The sequence below is a fragment of the Euprymna scolopes genome, chromosome 9 (assembly GCF_053919585.1).
Source record: "Euprymna scolopes isolate OS-2025 chromosome 9, ASM5391958v1, whole genome shotgun sequence".
NCBI lineage: Eukaryota > Metazoa > Mollusca > Cephalopoda > Sepiida > Sepiolidae > Euprymna > Euprymna scolopes.
The window spans coordinates 113,026,274-113,041,671 of NC_136490.1; positions in this window are offsets into that span (position 1 = coordinate 113,026,274).

Sequence of the window (15,398 nt, forward strand, 5' to 3'; positions counted from 1 at the left end):
ACAATAGTAAGCGGCCGTTCCGATAACGCAAATTTGTTTGCAAATTTTAACGAAAGCGCTGGGGTGTACTGGAAACCTGGTGAGGCTTGTTGTCACTCAGCTTCCAGGGAATATCACAGGTCATTGTCAAGAAGAGATCTTTGATGACCTGTGTGAAAGCTTTGTTATCCAATAAGTCCAAAGTAATATAAGGACAGGCAAAACTGCATGAGGAGGGCAATGTACTGAAAGCTTTGTAGTTGAATGGACCGCGAACACGCAGACAAATAACTGACGCATAAACCTGCGACAGTAACGAGAAACGAATCCTTTAAGCACAGGCAGTTACGAACAGATAAACTCATCAACATAAGAAGACCATACGTCATAATAATTAACGAAAAAGAAGAGAAATTGCCAAATTTACATTTCCACAGTTTAGATCAAAAAGGCATAAAACCGAAACAAATATGTGAAACTAAAGAAATATTAAAAAACAAAGAAAATCAATATAATGCTTATAATTATAGGAGCACAAGGAATCGTCCTAATGAATTTGGTAAAATTACTTTATAGGAAATCCGAGTCAAGCGAAGATTGAGATTAGATCTTCTATCGATTCAGTAGATATCTCACTTCTGATGCAATTCTCTATCTATATAAGAGCCAGCCAGGTCCACGGATTGAGTACTATTGCTTCCTTTGAGTAAGCTCTGCTAGACAGGACTTATCCTGCCTTGATAGAGTTCAAAGTAGACTTCGTAGCTTCGTATATAGTGTCCTTTTCTCTCCCCACTTTCTCATAGAAAAGATTTGCGAGTTTGTCTTTGCTCTATCCTTATTTTCATGGCAAGTGCTCGACTGAGCTTCAATCTATGGTTTCGCCTCCCCAAAATTTCACAAGAAATGCTCGTCTAGTTGTAAATACTATCAATAATTCCCCAACTCTATATATGTGCCTAAACCTAAACGTAGATTCCATGAACAAAGCTTCTTTCTTAGAACTAACTGCACGCCTGTGGAACTGTTTTTCCTTTTCCTGCTTTCCAGCTGACTACAAATCCAACGTAAACAAGTTCTTGACGAGTCGTTCTACTTAAGCTAACAAATTTACCGAATTTCCATTAATAACAATTCCTATATTGTCCCACTTGACTACTGTACATCTCTTAACGCTTATCCTCGAGTGACCTCTGGGCCTTGTTAAGTGGTGATGTCTATATTAAAAAAAGGTTCCGGAGGTGATGCTGAAAACAGTTGAATTTTTAAGGCAAATGTTTGAATTTGAAATCAAATCCATAGGAGCGACAAACATGAAATCTAGAAATAAAATCCGCAAAACTTTAAGTTTAGTAATCCCTCACACAAAAACAATATTGTTGTGTTGACATCGACTAGTAGCAAACCAAGTAGTCGAAAAGTATGATAGAAAGTCGGAGTAGAGAAAGAACTAACCAGATCTCCATTCCTTGGCTGTGAAGGTGTGGGGGGGGGAAGCTTAAAATTATTATTACCACCCAAATTTCAGTGATGACGAACGGGCACAGCAGTGAAAAGTCACTGGCAAGCAACTGTTTTCATGGTGCAACTTAATTTAAAACGGCTATCAAAAAGGTGGAGAGTACCACACATTTATGCAGACTTGTCTCGTAAACTCCAGGGAACACCAGAGGTTGGTATGAGTTAGCAACGCCTGAATATAACCTACGCGAGGACTCCTTGATAATAATAATATTAATAATAATAATAACAACATAAATAATAATAATAATAATAATAATAATATGATTACAAAAAGAAAGCCAAACTAGAGAAACTGAATCCTTAATAACAGCTGCACAAGGTAGCACAGTTAGATTAAATCATATCAAAGCAAGGATCGACAATACACACGTAAACAGCAAATGCAGACTCTGTGGACAAAGAAAAGAAACAATAAATCACATAATAAGTGAATAAAGCAAATTAACCTAAGAAAAAAAAATAAACACGATAAAGTAGGGGAGGCAATACACTGAGAATTATGCAGACAATTGCATCTTGAAAACACCAAAAATGACACAAGGAGACACCGGCAGCAGTACCTGAAAACGAAAGTCAAAAACTCCTATGGGGAATTTATATACAAACATATAAATACATCTAAGCAAGAAGACTGGGTATCATAATTGTTAATAAGGAATATTTCTAGATTTGTACATTTTGCCGTCACAGTGACGCATAAAGAGAAAAACAAAGAGACGGAGAAGCGGAGCAAATACACGAAACAGTCTAGAGAGCTCAAAGGGGTCTGGGCAGTAAAGGAAGTCAAGATAACACAACTAATACTAGGAGCACTAAGAACAATACCGAAAAAAAACTTTGAAAAAGAAGAAAAAGGCATTCGGATCAGAGGGATAGCTGAGAAGATACAACGGATTACAATAATGAAAACGGTTAAAATGTCAAGGGAGCCCTTAAATGCAGAGACTAACACATAAGAGCTATAGGTACACACTTGCAATGTAGAAACTGCTACTGATGTAAAAAAACAAAAAAAAACAAAGGACATCACATGGAATCATGAAAACTGAAACTGTATAATTGTAAGTTAACTCCCTTGCTCCACTGTCTTCCGCACCTTTTTTGTGTCACAATAAACTGATACCACACCACATAAGTGAGAATGGTCAAGGAGGATGGAATGACCGAGGAGAGAAAGCACTAGCCAGACCTTCGCTGGTTGAGTGCAAACAGGAAGAAGACCTTGGGGATACTTACTGCTACCCAAATTTTAGTGAAGACCAATGGTCGCTGTCAACGAAATATAAATGGAAAACTGCTGTTGCGATAATGCAAATTCAACTGCAAAGGTTATCGAAACGGTGTGAGACTACTATAAAATCTGCGGAATCTTGTTGTCACTCAGACTCCAGAGAAAGCCACAAGTTGTTCTCAAAAAGAAATATTTTATAACGGCTTGTGTGACCACTCCTAGTGAGTAAATAATAATAATAATAATAATAATAATAATAATAAAAATAAATAATAATAATAATTATTATTATTATTATTATTATTATTATTATTATTATTATTATTATTATTATTATTTTAGTGGTAGGAGCACTAAGAACAACCCAGAAAAACTTTTTAAAAAGAATGTGAGAAATTGGAATCAAAGAAATGACTGGAAAAATACAACGAACAACAATAATGAAAACAGCTGAAATATTAAGAAAAACCATTGAATGTGGAAACTAACACACAAGAGCAACAAGTGCGGGCCAAACTGATACATATAAACCCCAGAAAAACTAAATGAACAAGCATAGACATAAAACCCGAAGGAAGAAATCGACAACGAAAGAGAAGAAATTAGTGATGGAATGCTATTACAGAAGTAACCCCATAGACCGAGGATATCGGTAACGGATGAAACGGTTGTGGGACATGTTTAGTCACAACCAGAGAGGTGAATAATAATTGCAGACCAAGGGAAGCTTACTTTTCAGAGAGGGTGGCTTATAAATTTAGAGCTCGTCAAAATACAACAAAATACAAATGATGTAATACATCAGGAAACACCTTTACAGGAACCCCACATATAGAACTTCTAGAAGTAAAAGTCTTGCAAAACTCAAACACAAGAAACATGGAAACGGAAATCTAAGAAACAACAGATATTGACGAGAATTAAGCAACTAGAGTAGAAAACGTCATGCTACTTATAAACGAAGAAAATTTTTTTAAAAAATCCTTAAGGGACCAGGAGTATAAGAAATTAAAAGCATAAACAGAGGGGTGAACAAACTCCTCCAAACATTCCGACGGATACCATTAAAGACTTTAACGATTTCATTTACCCCAGTGGGAATACAGAAAGTATGAAGAGAGAGGCTTAACAAGACACAGGAAGAATTTCGGAAAAAAATTTAGAAAAAAGGGGGATTAAGTCGGTACATATATAAATCAGAACAAGCAAAGCAGAATCTTTAAAAACAATGAAAACAAGTTTTATCAAAATAATAGCTTATAAGCACAGTCTGTTAGTCCTTCTTTATGCTTTATGTTAATGTATGCTTATGTTTTTGTGTATGCCTAATGGTTAATCTTGCCTCTCACATTTATGAGAAATAAATACTCTCATTGTGACAGAACACAGGTAAAACAATTTTGGGTTTGGTGTTAACAAAAATGCCGTAAAACAAAATAAAAATGTCTAAAATAACCACTACATACTGTAAGACTCATAAAAAAAGATCTGGGTGTTATGACAGGTAAGTACTCCCTCGGTGGCTAGTATGGGGGAAACAGTTGCGATCCTGTTAATGTTGGCTCTTCTAATTTTAAAAACAAGAATATCACAGCCACGGAACAGGTAACTATCCCTCCTAATTTAAGGTATCAAAGAGATGTGGTTCAAATACAGGATAATCCAACTTATAATAGTAACTAAAAATACCGGAAGTAATAGACAACAAAAGTAAATAAACTGGTAATGGATTATTAATTACATCATCCTGAATAACGAAGATATTGGAAATGGGTAATGTTACATGATAAAGGCTGTCCCCTTTTCATGTAAGTATAAAAATAGAGAGATTTAGTTAAAATGACAATGAAATAGAATAGACAAAATTCGAACCGCGTAAATTAGGTTTAGAAATAGATTACGAGAGAGAATTAGAAAATTGTTAGCTTAGAGATAAAATAGTTTCAAGAAAAGAATGTGCGTTGTCAATTTTGTTATGAAAATTCAATTGGAGGAATGCAACTATACAAGATAATTTAATAAACATGTTTTTAACCTATTGGAAATATAGGTTACTTAGAATATAGGTTAAAATTCCTTTTGTAAAAAAAGGAAAAGTTTTGGACACGCATGTCCAGAACACGTGAAAGAAGACACATGTTTTAACATATGTATGACGTCATGAAAAATGGGAAGTTCTAGATAAAGTTAGAAACTTAAGAGAGAACTGGGAGGAGAAACTGGGGGAGAAACAGAAAGATAATCTGAGGACGACAGACGACAGTCCAGACATGGACATTCGAACGTTTAGAAGAGAGACGGTTACTTTTGAAACTTAGAATGTGAAGCTTTGAATTCTTGACTCAGAAAACCACGGCCGGTCGTGAGAAGAAATAAACCCATCATGTGTTTTTATAAACGTCGTCTTTGTGTTGTAATTCTACCAAAAGGTAAAGTGAAAATTGTTATTATATGTCTTGTATATCATGTGGTTTAAAATATCTTCACACAAACGTCTCGACATCTCATATCTACAATGTGAACTCTACATCTCATATCTACAGTTCTAAGTATGAACATTTTAATATATAGGAATCTCTTTATAACACGAACAATATATCTTACAACAACATATCTACACTAAGACTCACTTTAATAAGACTCCACTATATAACAGTAAAAATGGGTAAAAGTGTTATTGGATATGCCTGGTGGCTTCATACAATGGAACAAAGACTTACGGATCAAGCAAAACTTGTTTGTCAAAAAAGTGTGTCATTCAAGTCTGCTATTAATCGAGATACGACAGAAGATAAATGAGGAAAAAGATCAAGAAACAACAAATAATCGAACTCTACACAAAAACAAATAAAAGCGCCACATGTAGAATACTTGCAAAACTGCGAACATGGAAAACGATATTGACATAAGTAAGCAGCTGGAGTGTATACTTTAGTAAAGAAGAGACAAAAAACAACTCCCTACTATAAGAAAGCAAAACTGGAAGAAACTAAAAGCAGAAGTAGAGAAGGTTGAAAAGTTCCTTCTGTATACCCTAAAAAATAATATTACAAACTTAAATAATTCAATTTATGCAGGTGCTCAAATAGTGAGCATTACATTTCAAGCTGAGAAAAAAAAAAAGGACGGGCAAGACCTGAATTTAAATTCAGGCTGGAAACACAGATCAATGAAATGTTTAAAAAGCCAAATCGACAAGCAGAATAAAGCCCCCCCCCAAGGAAGGATTGAAAAGTGACACGCAGGGAGAGGAAAAACAAGAAACATAAAGAATTAAAACAAAATATATCAGATAAAAGAAAGGTTAAGACGATACGGATACGTGACGTGACGTTAAAAATAATGAAAGTCAATTCTTTAAGAATGTGCATGAGGGAAGAACAAAATCAGGACAAACAAACTCAGCAGAAACAAAATTCTACTCTGACGAAATATGGAAAGACCGGCGCGATCACAAAATAAAAGATGATACAAACGAAAAAGTCATAGCAAATCTTATAAGGTACAGAGAATAAAACCAGCAAGAAGACCCTCAAGACAACTAAAAAAAATGGCAAACTGGAAATTACTCGATCATGAGCGAATACACGCATACTGGATCAAAATATTCATAACACATAAAAGGCTAATTAAGACGTAAAAATGTATATAAAAAGCAGACGTGCCAGAATGGATGACGAAAGGTAGATCCACCCTTATACAAAAATACACAGAAAAGGGTGATGTCACCGGTAGCTTCATATCTAAAACTTGCTTACCAGGGATGTTGAAAAATTTTACAAAACAAACTTACTTCACTCTTAATGCTTTAATCATCGTGGATTATTCCAGAGAAACAGAAGGTATGCCGAAAATGAAAAAAGAGGAATAAATGACCTACTATACATAGACCAAAACTCCTGATGGAGATAAAAACTGGAATTTTATGGCCCTGGCATAGATCAACTACGACTATAAAACGGTGAAAACCGTTGTGTTCAGCCGTACAGAATGCAGTCTGAGGTGGCTCCAATTCAGATCACCCAGGACAGTTGAATGGCATGGTATGGGTCGGCTCTACGATCATGGAGTTCATGCGAGACTCAAATGGCTGGCAGGTAAAAACAAAAAATTAAAAACAAAAAACAAAAAACAAAATGCACAACTCAAAGTCTCATGCGATTACACGCGTATAAGGTCTCAGTTCATGGGCACTAGGTTGACCAACCTCTCCTTTGCTTGTTGTCTCCTGAAAGAAACTACTTTCAATTTGTATCTTTCGTTTGTGAAGGAGTCACGAATTAGGTACACAAAATATAACGGACTCCAGATGTAATCTGGGATGTTCGTTTATAAGGATTACTAATCAAATAACTTCCGAATACATGAAAAATGTTATTTTTACAGTTATGAACAGGAGAAAAAGAAAAAAGTATATGCAATGTCTTTTTTCTACATAAAATCTGCTTCGACAGTAACTCAACGGATTTTTTTCGACAAAAGATTATCTCTTCTCTCACACTATTTATCTGACGGTCAGTGAACGGGGCGGATGTGACAGCCCCGTTTCTCAACCATAAATTGGATTTTGTGTTCTCGACTGGTGCAAAACCGCTCTGTGCATACGTTTATTGGAGGATAGCTGCGTGGGGTTTGAGGAGCCTGGGTGTTTTCATTCAGCCAATCCATTTTCATTACGTCAAACTCGGATTCACCCTGATTGATTAAATTGGCCAAATCACTTGTGCATATTAATTAGGTGATTCTCCCAACAACAATTGAATTTTCCATAATACGTTTTTTCACACAGGCAAAACTGAAAACCTTGACCTTAAGGTAATATTCAAGAGAAAATACTACTATTTGACACAATGTAACGGTTCACGTCACAAAAACATTATTATTAACATTATTATCAGACTCCTCATATCCGAATTTATTTTTCTTCTTGTATTTTGCGTTAAAAACTAAACAGTTTGAATCAGCCATGCCACCTGGATATTGCCCGGGATTGCTCACATAATAAAAAGCTCAATTCACCAGTTACTGATGTAATTTCGACCATCACATGTGGTTAACTCACACAATTAAGCGTACGACATTATCCCTCAAGCAGGGATAATAGAATACGTTAGGAAGTATAAAATACCAGATAAGATTATCAACCTTACTGAATATGCAATAAAAACATCAAGTATATTCTGAGGTTCCTTATCACTACTAGTGTTCATCATAATCATAATGCCACTTAACAACATGCTAACGAAATATCAAACCGGGTACGAATTTACTAATACAGACGATAGAATGAACAATGAACAACCACGAATGACGATACGAACGACGACCAACTATGAAGTTTAAAAGGAAGAAAACGTCAGGCATAGATAATAGACCGACAAACAGGAGGAAAAACTAAAATAGAACGACCGAAACAAAACTCTTTTTGGTGTAAGATATGGTAAGAGCGACTCGATTACAATGGAAATGAATGAACGATTACAATGGAAATGAATGAACGATTACAATGGAAATGAATGAACGATTACAATGGAAATGCCAAATGAATGAAAGATGTAAAAAAAGAGTTACAGAAAATCGTATAAGGAAAATGAAATCATCAAGGAAACATTCCAGAAAACACAACGAAAATGGTAAACTGGAACTCACCAGGTCATGATGAAATACACGTTTACTAGTTCAAGAAATTCATGAAACTACATGAAAGGCTAATGAAGTCGACGGCCAAAAGGGATTAACAAAAACAAAAAAAGCACTGATATAAAAAGATGCAGAGCAAGGCCCGTCCTCGCAACTAAATGACCACATCCGTTAATAATTGTAGGCTACTTGAGGAACAGAAACAACCCAAAAACAAATACATGCGACACATCATCTGCTACACATATACAAAAGATGATGATGTAAATAAAAAGTAAAAAAATACTGTAGTCATAGCATAAATCGATTACAAGTACGACAGGGTTGCTGAAGACTGAATGCCTGAAAATATATAAAATATCAGTCAAAATTATCAATTTGATTGTAAAGGCATAAGAACATGAAGACGTCATAATAAAAATCAATCTCGCAAACTACCTTGTGTTTGCTTTGCCTGTAAAATGCCAAAAGAAAAAGGATAAAAGAAAAGACAAGCATAATTTTGTAGGTCGCTCATTGGTGAACGTATGCCACTAATTTGCATACGTACACAATTGATAATTGTTAAATGGGATGAATTGTAAAGCAGGGGTTAAGTGGGGTTTTGGGGGGACAGCTTACAAGGAGAGTGAACGGGGGAAGATATAATCGAATTCAAGAGGATTTGCTGCAAGTTGAGAAAAGAAAAAAAGAGAATTTCGTGCGTTGTATCGACAAGAGGGCGGTTTGTCACTGCCAGTTTTTTTTTCCTTTTCCATTTTATAGAGCTGAACGTATAGATTATTGATAATGCATTGCAGAGATTAAAATATAAATAAGTATTCTTCAAAGAGATTCCCTTTCACCACTATCGATGCCCCTTAAAAATGTATTATGAAAGTTCCCAACCGTATATAAGTTCACTAATGCTGATGAAAATATAAACCATCTGATGTGCATTAACAATCGGAAAATTTTTGCAAGAACTTAAAAGGAACTAGAGACGAAAATAAACACATCTAGAATTTTCAGTCAGAATAATCGAATGGAATTCGGATTGGAAAAATGCGCAATGCTAATTATGAGAGGAGAGAAATTACGGACTACGAAATGGGAGATGATGACACTAGGCGAACGGGACAACTACAAATATAAGGGTTTTATGGAAGCAGAATTCATTAAAGAATCAGAAAGAGGTAATTGAAAAGGAATACATCAGAAGAACTAAAACAATCTTGAAATTATATAGTAGGTAGCTAATAAAAGATATAAGCACATGGACAGTGTCGATAGTTAGATGCTCTGGATCATTCATAGGCTGAATCAAAGAAATATTGAAGCATCTCGAGCAATAGATTAGAAACCTTATGGCCATGGGTCATGCATTGCATCCAATGAATCATGCTTACCGACTATATATAATGAGTAAAGATGAATAAAAAGGGATCGTTAATATAAAAGACTGTAATATCGGCCCCAAAAAGAAATAAATAACGTAGAACACAGACAAAATAATAACTGCAACAAGTAACACTACGAAAGTGACCAAACTGGAGCACAAAAAGAATTAAGGGATAAATGATAAAAGAATGACGGTAAAACGGAAAGAACAGTACATGGATGACAAAATATGATCCCTACGAAAGAACTTGGAAATGGCTCCAGGAAAGACACATAAAAAGGGAAACTAAATCACTAACAACAGCCGCACATGATAAGGCGATAAGAACCAGTCACATCAAATCAGACGTAGACAATATACAAGAAAACAGTAAATGCGGATTCTGTGTACTAAAAGACGAAACCATGAACCACAAAATAAGTAAATGCAGTAAACTAGTACAACACTAATATAAAAGTAGGCATGATCAAGGTAGGAAGGCCGTATACAGGAAATTATCCAAACAAATTCATATTGCATACACAGACTAATGATACAAGCAGAAACTGGCAGTAGTCTTTGAAAACGGAAATCACAAAATTTCATGGGTAATAGAAGCACGCATAGATAAACGCTTCGAAGCAAGAACACCAGATGTCATATTACTTTACAAGAAAAAAAAATGTTTGACCGAGCGCAGATTTCATCATACCTGTATAGAAGACTGTGAATGACAGCAAAACAGAACTAGAAAAATACATAATGCAAAACCCTAAAAAGTAATCATGGCAGCGAGCGACACGGAAAAAAATCAATAAAACAAAAAACAGAAAGACAAAGGATGAAACAATGAAAGAGAAATGGGAAGAGAACAACTACACGGAAGATTCATAAAAATAACAAAAGATGAGATACCGAAAACACTTGGACATGGATGCGAAAAGGACACATAAACCGAGAATCTGAATCCCTAAGCACAAGATAACTCGATGGCAACCAACCAAATCAAAGCAAAGTCTGACAAAACACAAGAAAACAACAAATGCAGACTCTGTGGACACTGGGAATTGTGAAAATAACTGCATCTTGAACACACATACAAATGGTACAACCATAAGCCCGCAACTGTAATTGGAAACGAGAATCACAAAATCCTATGGGGCATGGGCATGAAAACGAATAAACCCATCCAAGCAAGAAGACCAGATGTCATAATAATTAACAAGAAAGAAAAGTCTGCCAAATCGTAGATTTTGTTGTTCCAGCTGATCACAGGATAAATATCAAAGAAAATGAGAAACGGAGTAAATACGCAGAGCAAGACAGAGAGCTAAACGGGATCTGGAAGTCGAAGACAATCAAAATAATACCTATAATAGTAGGAGTACTAAGAACAATTTCGAAAAAAGACTTTGAGAAGAGAATGGGAGAAATTGAGATCAGAAAAATGACTGGAAAATGGAACGAACAACAATAATGCAAACAGTTGAAGTATTAAGGAAAACACTTCAAGGCGGAGACTCAAACACATGCACCGGCCAGACGAGCTACTGCAGAAACAAAACACGAAACGTTACATGAAACCAAGAAAACTGAAGCTGCATATCTATAAGATCTCCAGTCCCAATCACGCACCACCCCCAAGAATTATGCCAAATTGTCGAGAAGGCTCAAGGAGGACGGAAAGACTGAGAAGAGAGCGCTGACCAGACCTCCGCTGGACAAATATCAAGAGAACTGTTACCTTAGGGAGACTTATTGTCACTCAAACCCCAGTGGAGACCAATAGCCGCTGCTAGCGAGAAATCAATGTAAGCGGCTGTTGCGATAATGTAAATTCATTTGCAAATGTAATCGAAAGAGGTGGAAAGTGCTACAAATATGGAGAGACTTGTTGTCACGCAGCTTCCAGGGGACACCAGAGGTTGTTCTTAAAAAGAAATCATTTATGACCTGTGTGAACGCTCCTTGTGAGCCAATAATAATAATCATGTTCTCTATCCCACCCCCATTTTCTCCCATTGCCCCATCATCGCCCCCAAAGAGATATATCAGATAGTCAGGGAAGGGTCAAGGAGTATGGAAAGACCGAGGAGAGAACACTGACCAGACCTCTTAACAAGTGCGAAGAAAACTGGGACCATGGGGAGGTTTATTGCCACTCAAATTCCAGTGGAGACCAATGGCCGCTGTCAGCGAGAAATCAATAATAAACGACTGTTGCGATAACGCAAATTCATTTGCAAATGTTATCGAAAGAGGTAGAGAGTACTGGAAACCCGAAGAGACTTGTTGTCACTCAGCTTCCAGGGAACACCACATGTTGTTTTCAAGAAGAGGTCCTTTATGAGATAGACTTACGAACATGTTATGCCAGACCTTATTGGGATTGAGCGACAAAAATGTTTTTATGTCTTAATCATTATAGATCGATTAAGATGGTATTTCATAAATAATTGTGATAGACCGACTAAAATAGTATTTCCGAATTAATGTTGATAGACAGATTAAATGGCGTGTAGGTAATAATTTTAAAAGACCGATTAAAATAATATTTCAGAATTAATTATGTTAGACCGCTTTAAATGAGGTTTCAGAATTAATTATAATAGATAGAATTAAATAGCATTTCAGAAGAAATTTTGATAGACCGATTTAAATTTATTTAGAATTAATTGTGATAGACTGATTTAAATGGTATTTCAGAATTAATTGAGATAGACCGATTTTAACGGTATTTAATACTAAGACCAAAAGCGTACATTCAGTCTGTGTGACAGATTAATAAAAATGATATACCAAAATGAAGCCTGACAGACAGACCAAAGTTTTCATAAAGATAGGAGGACGCCTAAAGAAAAATGATTTAAATATGTAAAAAAAAAAAATGCAATTTTCTTAAGTTATAAAACAAGTACCGATAGAAAGCTTTTTCGTGATGGAGATGCACGTCATTTTGTAAGCATGAGACAATTTAATGAATCAAAAGGCAGTAATAAAAGATTTATAATGCGCAACATTTTGTGTGTGTTTAAGGATTCAGAGGAAGGATTTAATTCACAGGGGATAAATAGATTTAGATTCAGAGAGAATTTCATTTAAATATATTTGAATATCTTTTGATTCAGGTAAAATGCATTAAAATGAAAGGATATAAATCCCCATGATTTTGATCATACTTTAATATATGCAGACAGGTTATTACACACACACACACACACACACACACACACACACACACACACATATATATATATATATATATATATATATATATATATATACATATATATATAAATGTATGTATATATATAGTAAGTTATAAAATGTATATGGCGATTAAGCTACATTGAATATTCCGCGTTTCATCCACTCTAGGACTCTTCAGGCTTATGCGCGAATTATGTGGTTGCTTGTTGTTTTTATATGCTCATCTTCTATTGAGATTTTAGTTAGCCAATCAGCTTTCTAGTATCCACCGCGCCCTTCTTATAAGCCAATGCATTTATCGGACAGAGGCCTATTTGACCTCTGGTCGACCTGTTTACCAGGCCACAATATTTGCGAAAGAAAACCCGAATAACAAGAAATATTACGTAGGTATGACTTCCTTAGATTTCAAAACTCGATATTATGACCACAAAAGTACATTTAACAATAAAAAACACCGTATGAAAACAACACTAGCGAATAAATACAAGGAACTCAAGGAAAACGGACATTCGCCGGTAGTCGAATGGAAAATAATAAGACAAGCTACCACGTGTAGGGACCTAGACGACCCATGTAGATTATGCCTTCATGAAAAATTTGCTATCCTGTACTTCAAAGAATCCCAACATCTATTAAACTGTAGAAGAGAAATAGCAAACAACTGTGTTCACAAGATAAAATTTACTCTAGGATAGCGATACAAAATAGTTTGAAAACTAACAAAAACAATAGAAAATAAACTAATAAATAAATTCAATAAACATGAATATGTATAAACGACACGCATATATGCATGTATATATATGTATATATATGTGCATATATGTGTGTACACATATATATATTTATATATAAACTAACATTAAAACACCCTAACCTAGATTTAAAACAAATCAAGAAACTAAATATCCAGGCTAAATAGAGTACATACAAAGGAACAGGTCAACCAGAGGTCAAATAGTTCTTTGTCCGATAAATGCATTCTCATTGGCTGATAGGAAAGGCGCGATGGATACTGGAAAGCTGATTGGCTAACTAAAATCTCATTAGAAGATGCGCATTTTTTTTTCACACAGTGATCACCACTTTTCAAGGCCCGGAAGCCACTCAGGGATAAGGGTTATTGCAAGTACATTACGTTAGTGTGGAGATTTGATGAAGTGTTTACTTAAGGGGGCGGTTCATTAGGAATTTGTTAAAGTTGGACTTGAACACACCCAAGTTGTAGTCCGGTGGGAAGCAGGCAGACGGAACAGAGTTCCACGGGCGTGCAGTTCTAAGAAAGCTTTGTTCATGGAATCCGCGTTTTGATTTAGGCACAAATAAAGAGTGGGGGAAACTTTTGAGAGTGGATTCAGCTAGACGGGTGTTTTTCGTGAAAGATTGGCGAGGGGGGGACCAGAGATTGGAGTTTAGACGAGCACCTGCCATGGAAATAACGATAAAACAAGGATAGGCTTGCAACGTCTCTTCTGTGGGAGAGAGGTTGCAGGGTAGAGAAAAGGGCATCCCCCACTAAGCCACGAAGTCTATTTTGTACTCTGTCAAGGTAGGATAGGCTGTTTTTAGCAGCTCCTGCCCAGATATGGCAACAGTATTCAATCCTTGGACGTACTTGGCTTTTATATAGATAGAGAATTGCATCAGTAGTGAGATATCTGCTGGAGCGATAGAAGGATCCCACCATCTTTCCAGCGACCTTGGCAACAGACTTGATGTACGTGTTCCATTTCAGATCAGGAGTAAAGGTCAAACCCAGAAGCTTGTCAAAACACGGGGCCTCACCCAGACGAGAACCATCCATCACAATTGATGCCAGATGAGGATCAGAGCTTTGATGATGTAAGGATAGGAGTTTGGTTTTGGATGCATTAAAGGTAACCAGCCACATCTTCCCCCACTGAACCACGCGCTCGAGATCAGAGGAGAGAGAATCAGAGAGAACTTTGTCATTTACAGCTTTGATGTGTTTCCGTAGATAGTCGTGTCATCAGCATAGATGTCCACGAATGATTTAAGTATGTGTTTAGGGAGGTCATTGATGTAGATCAGGAAGCGAGTTGGGCCCAGAATTGACCCTTGAGGGACTCCAGCATTTATATTGCAGGCCTCCGATTTTTGTCCATCTACCACTACTCTTATGAGCCTATCGGAGAGAAATGATTTAATGATTGAGAAAACATTTCCAGTTATACCGTAGCTGGAAATCTTGTGAAGTAGACCCTTATGCCATACCTTGTCGAAGGCCTTTGAAATGTCAAGAACAATTGCCCTAGAAAGGAAGCCTTTGTCAAGAGATTCACTAATCCTGTGGGATATAAAAACGACAAACAACCACAGAATTCGGACATAAGCCTGAATAGTCCTAGAGTGGATGAAACGCGGAATATTCAGTGTAGCTTAATCGCCATATACATTTTATAACTTACTAACTAGCTCTACCTACGTACT